Source organism: Aedes albopictus, chromosome 1, assembly GCF_035046485.1.
Source record: "Aedes albopictus strain Foshan chromosome 1, AalbF5, whole genome shotgun sequence".
Classification (NCBI taxonomy): Eukaryota; Metazoa; Arthropoda; class Insecta; order Diptera; family Culicidae; genus Aedes; species Aedes albopictus.
In genome coordinates, this window is record NC_085136.1 from 305,981,273 (window position 1) to 305,988,247 (window position 6,975).

At 39.4% G+C, this 6,975-nt stretch overlaps 1 protein-coding gene across 1 annotated transcript in view; it reads right to left on the reverse strand.

The window, feature by feature from the left end:
* Positions 1 to 4,707, reverse strand: part of LOC115253603 (ecdysteroid-regulated 16 kDa protein) — a 49,899-nt gene extending 45,192 nt beyond the window's left edge. Inside the window, exon 1 of the mRNA XM_029877888.2 lies at positions 4,548 to 4,707. The gene's annotated coding sequence lies outside the window, so the exon portion shown is untranslated. The remainder of the gene's footprint in view (positions 1 to 4,547) is intronic.
* Between the last annotated feature and the right edge of the window lie 2,268 nt (positions 4,708 to 6,975).

The window sequence follows — 6,975 nt, forward strand, 5'->3', positions numbered from 1 at the left end:
ATAGCAGATCCGAATGACCATCACTTTGAGCTGGCAGTGCTGTTTGCGTTCTGTTACCTGCAGTAGTGCTCGTTGAAGTCTTCTCGTGCATACTTTCCAGCTTGTCACAGTCACGAATCAAATGCTCTGGGCTTCCACATGCGTATCACAATCACTTGTTTTCGTTCTTCCGGACTGCTTTCACCACCATCGCTTTGGAATCTTCGAATTTGCCCCTTTGAGTACGCCGATCATAGGTATTCTTCCAATAACTTCGTCTTGACATAATTCATCGTGAAAACTTCTATTCTTCCCTGGATTGCAGCAACCGTGTTTTCGTATGATTCCGGAAGACTAGCAACTATAAAAGCCGCCTTCATATCCTCATAAATGCGACACCCCGCGTTCTCTATCTTCTCGAAAAGCTGTTCCAAATCCATCAGATGTTGACACAAATCACTTACCTCGGAAAGTTTTCGATAATTTCTTGATCAGAGCAACTTTGCCCACCGATGAGTCCTTGACGTAATAGGTCCGCAGTAGGCTGCGGCTTATTTTTCAAAAGTTGTTGAAACCTGGAATTCGTAAGCTCTTTTGGATTCAAATGACACATACAAAAGCAAGCTAAAAAAATTGAAATTGGTCAAACGGTTAAAAAGTTATAGGACTCTTAAGTTAATTTTTTTTGTAAAAAGAAGAAAAAAATGAATAGACTCTTCAAAAACTCATATTTTGCGTGACTTTGGAAAAAAATGATATTCTATGAGTTTATTCGAAATTTAATTTGAGAAATTCATGAAAAAAGATTGAAAATCGGTTGAAAATTGAGTAAGTTGTGGCACTTGAAGTGAAAACACGTTTTTATTACTCGAAAATTCGACTTTGAAGCAATTGCGCGACCTCTAAATCTCAATATTTTTGGTTTAAACTCAGAGGTTTTCCTTTTTGTGTCATTTGAATCCAAAAGAGCTTACGAATTCCAGGTTTCAACAACTTTTGAAAAATAAGCCGCAGCCTACTCCAAGCATCCTTAGCAGTTAGCGCGTCCTGAATCAACTGCAACTATGCGTCTTCAACTAGAAAACCGATGGTCTGCAGAGCCAGTTCATTCTTCGTTTTCCATTCCGATGACCTAACCTCCATGCCAGCTAAGTCGTCCTCCACGAACTTCCATAGCCCTTCACGCGTCAAAACTTGCCGTGCACGCAACTTCCACGTTTCGTAGTTGTCGTAGCCGAGCCTTTGAAACACCATTTTTGTGAACTCCATGCTTCTGGATGGTCTACCAAATCGCAGATTCTACTACTCAAAACTTTCACCAACAAGATTAAACACTCTAGAACTATTTTCGATTTCGTGATAACCTGTTGAGCAGATACGTGATAACACAAGAAATCAAACTGTCTTGTACGGAGATTCGAAGCGGAATAAATATATTTTTCTCTCTACCTGTCAAACAGTATAATCCAAGGCTAACTTAATCGTGCACAACATAATGTATCGTCCAACTGTGGTCCTACAGATTCCTACAGAAATTGTTCTTCAAATTTATCTTCCCCTCAAAATGCCAAATTCTGCCCAAATTTTTTAAAGGGGGGGGGGCGAGACAAAAAGTCAAAATTAAATTTGTATCCGCCTTAATAGAAATTAATCTTGTATATTTATTCAACATTCACGTAGTATATTTTTTTAGAAGTTTCCCGAAAATGTTGTTTATGGTGAAAATCCTGTCAGAGTTTTCCTAAGCATTTACAGGAAGACGAAAAATAAATATGTTGTAGCATGCAACCAATAAGGATTAGCGATTGCCTTATACATAATTGTGTGTTTGAAAAGAGTTTCGGCGATCACAATATTTTGAAAACTACAGTTAACCAATTTGCAAACTGTTTTTTTAATTGTTCGTGTTCCTAATCTTAAGGTACTAAACGATTCACTTTTCGTAAACAACTGAAAAGTTGACTTGAAAAAAACTTTTTTTTTTTTTTTTAACTTTTACTACTTGAAAACAACCTATTTTTTTAGTGCAGTATTGATTTTATGACGATGATTTTTTTTAAATTCTCCGTTCAGTATCCCTTAAATATGTTTTTTTTTTGATAATCCTTGTTTTGTTTTAGTTGAGCCGTTCACCGAAAAGCGCCTCCTATGATAAGTCGTCCCAGAGTATGAGAAAATAATAAAAAACGCATAATAAATAGATCAAATATATTCCTTGAGAGTTACTTTTACGTGAGAAATGCACACATAGCCGGGGCCCGTGGCGTAGTTGGTCACACGTTCGCTTCATATGCGGATGGTCATGGGTTTGATTCCCAGCCCCGGCACTTGCAATTTTTCGTCAGTTGCTTTTCCCCCGAGAGCAACTGACACTGACCCTCTTCTGAGCCCCATGGCTCAAACGGACCCGGATACCTGGACATCGGCGAACTGCTACTCATAATGGACCCCCAATCGGACTGGAAAGGAACAACGGCCATCCATCATCCTTGTGCTCATCATTCTACTAGGTATAAAGTAGAAAAAGTGAAAGCAGCAGAAAGGCAACCAGTTCGATAAAGTTGAATAGAATCTAGGCGCTGTACAAAATGTAAGTGCAGCTGTCAAATGAAATTGCTCACGTAGTGCCCCAGTGGACAATAGAGCTGTAAATTAGGTTAAGTGATTAAGAATAAAAAAAAAATGCACACATGACTCAGGGTTGAAACCTGATACAATAAATAAACTTTTCAGATTTCTCTTTTTACTTATGTTTCCCAATAAGCATTTTAACATACCGTATTTAAGCATAATATGTACATTAGACCTGTTTACAGCTCTATCATAGCAGTTCAACTGCAAAACTGCCCTAAATGAGCAACTAGACTGCTATAGAAAATGTGAAGCAGTTGCGTAGAATTTCACATGCTCATAGACTTAAGTCCTTCAAGCAAAAACTAATCTTTTTGGAGCGCTTAGTGAAAAAAAAGAGAACAGGGAGTTTGAAAAGACAGCGGGAGAAGAAGTAGAATATACTAAACATATTTTCGGTAGTCTGAGGGATAAGGATTCGATCAGCCGTATGTTGGGCCACAATCTGCATTTAAGCAGCATTTAAGGCACAAAGATTTTTCTAAAAAGACAATTTTAAGTTCATTATAGTATCCCGGGTAGAGGTGAATGGCAAACCAAAAACAAAAGAATAACAAATTTTATTATCATAACTTATTTTATCATTCATGAGTTGTTCATGAAGAGCTTAAAACAACATGTGAATAGCATAATATGATATCATATCAAAATATGCCATTCGCTTGTCATTTATCAAATTTGGAAAAATAACTACTGAATGTCATATTTTGCTATCATAACAAATTTTGCAATTGGTGAGATATTGTTGACCTCTTACGAGTTTGATAAACCATCGCAGTTTGACACTTATCAAGAACAACATAATGACAAAATTTGAATTTTTGTTATTCTAATGGTAACTTTTGATAGTAGTTTTAGTTGACAGGCGAATAACTAATTTTGATATTGTTCTGTTTTCAATAACTCAATAATGGTATATTTTGCAATTCTCAACCTTAACTTTTTTTTTGTTCTTGGTTTGCCATTGTAATGTCAAAATTTGACATTCTTTTGTTATTTCATAGAACAATGTCAGTTATTATTTTTGCCCTTTTGTCACTTATTTCAAACAAACCAATGGCAAATTTTACCATTCAGTAATTCTTTTTGAATGGTAAAACTTGCAATTGTTTTGTAATTCTCTTCTGCTCGGGATAGTATGTAATGAATATGCTGATGTGGAACACAACAATACATATTTAGTAGTCTCCTGAAAGCATACACACATTCACACACTTGATAGGTATCTGTTGGGTTCCTTAAAAATACTAAAATTTATTGGGTTCTAATAAGATATCTTTCTTCTAAAATGAAAGAACGTGCATATGATAATACGATAATAAACAATGTGTTAGGATTTCCTCTTCAATTCCATTCTTGTTCTATCCCATCAGCAATCGAATATTCATTCCGCGTTTCCAGCCGTGACAGTAATGGTAAAATTATTCGATCCACATCACATTCCGTGCTTGTCAACCGACCGTTCGTGTCAACACCTTCTTCTTGAACACATAAGCTACTCTAAGCGCTTCCTACTTATCAGCTGTCCATTATCCATCAAAAGAGTGATTCACAACTCGCACAACCATAAGCAATTAAGTATGACGAAGCCACAGCCCGAATTATCAAGAGCACAAATCTGAAGAACCACGTGTCGGTTTGCGCTGAAAAGTTGATCGATTGGTTACCCGCTAGTGGTGACCAATCGATCAACTTTTCAGAGCAAACCGTCCAATGGTTCTTCAGATTTGTGCTTTTGACAATTTTGGCTGTGGCTTCGTCATATATTCACCTTAAGTTGCGTGGAAATTGGTAAACAAACACAACACATGGAAGGTAGGTAGGCTGGTGCGCAATAACGGTCTTCTTTAGGGCGACGGACGATTGCCAATTCTACGAACCACCTTCTATTCTCCACACTTCAAACACCGAAAAGGCTCGCAATCGCCACTACTAACCTGCAAGGGTAGGTAGGTAATGATCGTCACTATTTCAGCAGGTCCCGCGTACGTTTCAAAGCTAGTTTGGCTGTTTTTCTTCTTCCGCACACCACCGCTCGCGATCGCCGTCCGGATTTAACTGTCTAGGCTGCAAAAGTGCGTCGGTTTTGATCTGACCGCTCATCGGCTCAGCGCTAGGGGTTAGATCGCGTGTGCCCCTCACTTCCAAGACCATGGGCGACCCGAAGTGCACCCATACTGATGCATATGGGCGCCTTGCACCAAGCCGGCCGAAAGTTATAGTGTTTGGCGATCATATACAATATCTAGCTCTAGCTGGGGAGATACGAGGTACCTCGTAGATCGCGAGTTGGAGTCAATCAACCCAGTAGCTCCCAAACTTATTCGCAGCGATGCACTACAAACGTAACAAATAACAATCTCTACAACGTCTAGGAGCTTCAACGATAGTGATCGCATCGTCATGAATCGTAGATCAGTAAAGGATGCATTGGCTCCTCTGTGGTCGAGTGGATCATTTCCAGGATGGGGTGAAAATGGATAACGTGTCACTCACTTTGAATGAAACCGTTAAATCTAACACAAGTGAAAACTGAATAATGAAAAATAAAGTGGTTTGCGATTATTTTTCTAAGTTGTGTTGGTGAAATTAGTGGGATGGAATTCATGAATACCGTACTAGATATCTTCAACGTGGACACAACTGAGTAGCATGAAACGAGCTCACCAATATTCATGTGCATCCATCCATTGCCTCATCGGTGACCGGAAACATTTAAGGAGGCATTGGAAACCTCTGAGTCTAGAACAGGGGTTCCCAACCTTTATGAGGTGGCGACCCCCTTTAGGAATTATCAAAACATCTGCGGCCCAATGAAAATTTTTAGAATAAAATATGAATTAAATGAACGAAACCGAATTTTTTGGGTACAGTGACGTAGTCACGTATTCGACACTTACATTTTATAAACAATGCCGGGACCCGTGGCGTAGTGGTCCACACGTTCGTTTCATAAGCGGATGGTCATGGGTTCGATCCCAGCCCCGGTACTTTGTCAGTTGCTCTTCCCCCCGAGAGCGGCTGGCACCTGACCCTCTTCTGAGCTCTCATAGCTCTAATGGACCCGGATAATTGGATATCGGCGAAATGGCAACTTATAATGGACCCTCAATCGGACTTGTAAGAGGAACAGCAGCCACACATCAACATCCTCGTGCTCATCATTCTATCATGGACAGGGTAGGAAAGTGACAGCAGCACATAGGCTGCCAGTTAGATAGATGTAGGAGAATTAGAATAGAGTACATTTAGGCGCTGCACATAAATGTTAATGCAGCTGCCAATTGGAATCGCTCACGTAGTGCCCTAGTGGACAAAAGAGCTGTAAATTAGGTTAAGTGGTTAAGAATAAAAAAAAAATTTATAAACAATGATGTCATGTACATCCAATTTGAGTCGTAGCTGATAAATAGCAGCGCAGCCGAATGTTTTTTCTTCTGAAGGCGTTTGATACTGAAAATTTGTTCCTCAAATTGTGGCTTTTGGAAGTGACGGTATACAAAATTAAAAATTGTTATAATTTGCACAAAAAAGAATGAAAATTTAACATTTTTTTGGTAACATCGCGGCCTTCCTAGACTGGCTTCACGCCCCCCCCCTGGGGGCCGCGGACCACCGGTTGGGAACCCGTGGTCTAGAAGATCATCGAATTCGTTTCGACTGCAAATACAGCGAAAACTAGTTTCGTTTCTAGCTGCTGCGCTGGGAAGCGAAGTCGTCTTTGTCTCGGATGGTGATTATCGAGAAGCCGCTCCAACACTGGACTGGTGTTGGTTGACGACCGACGCCGAAGCCCCAATATGAATGAGATTACATTATTTATGATAAGTATGAACGCACGCACGCATGCAAGCTCTTCCCGAATCGGTCGATTTATACCAAGCAGTCTAGGCTATCTTCATATCTACATGCTTGTATGTAGGTAGGTAGAGAGAACTATTAAATTTTTCTCAAAGGAGATTTTTTTTTCGTGTTAAATTGATCGCCGATAATGACTTCGCTCAAGGTTAGCAGGTTTAGTCCGGTGCGCACAGTTCGCCGCAAGATGAAACGGAAAGTTGATGAACAGTAATAGGGTAAAAGCTCCCTTAGTGGAGGTAGTACCAATAGTGGTGGTAGTGCCAATTTAGCACTATTTCAAACAAAAAGCTTGCAAATGACATTTTTAATAGATGCATCATAACTAATTAATAACATTAATTCAGTTTTGTGTTCAGGATTTGCCGAAAAACCTATTTTAAACAATTATTTTCCTTAAATTTTTAGCTCCTTTGCACCTATAGTTGTGGTAGTGTTCCTATAGTGGTGGGTCCCATAAGAATTCAATGGGATGCGCCACTATAGGAACCAATGTTAAATTTTACC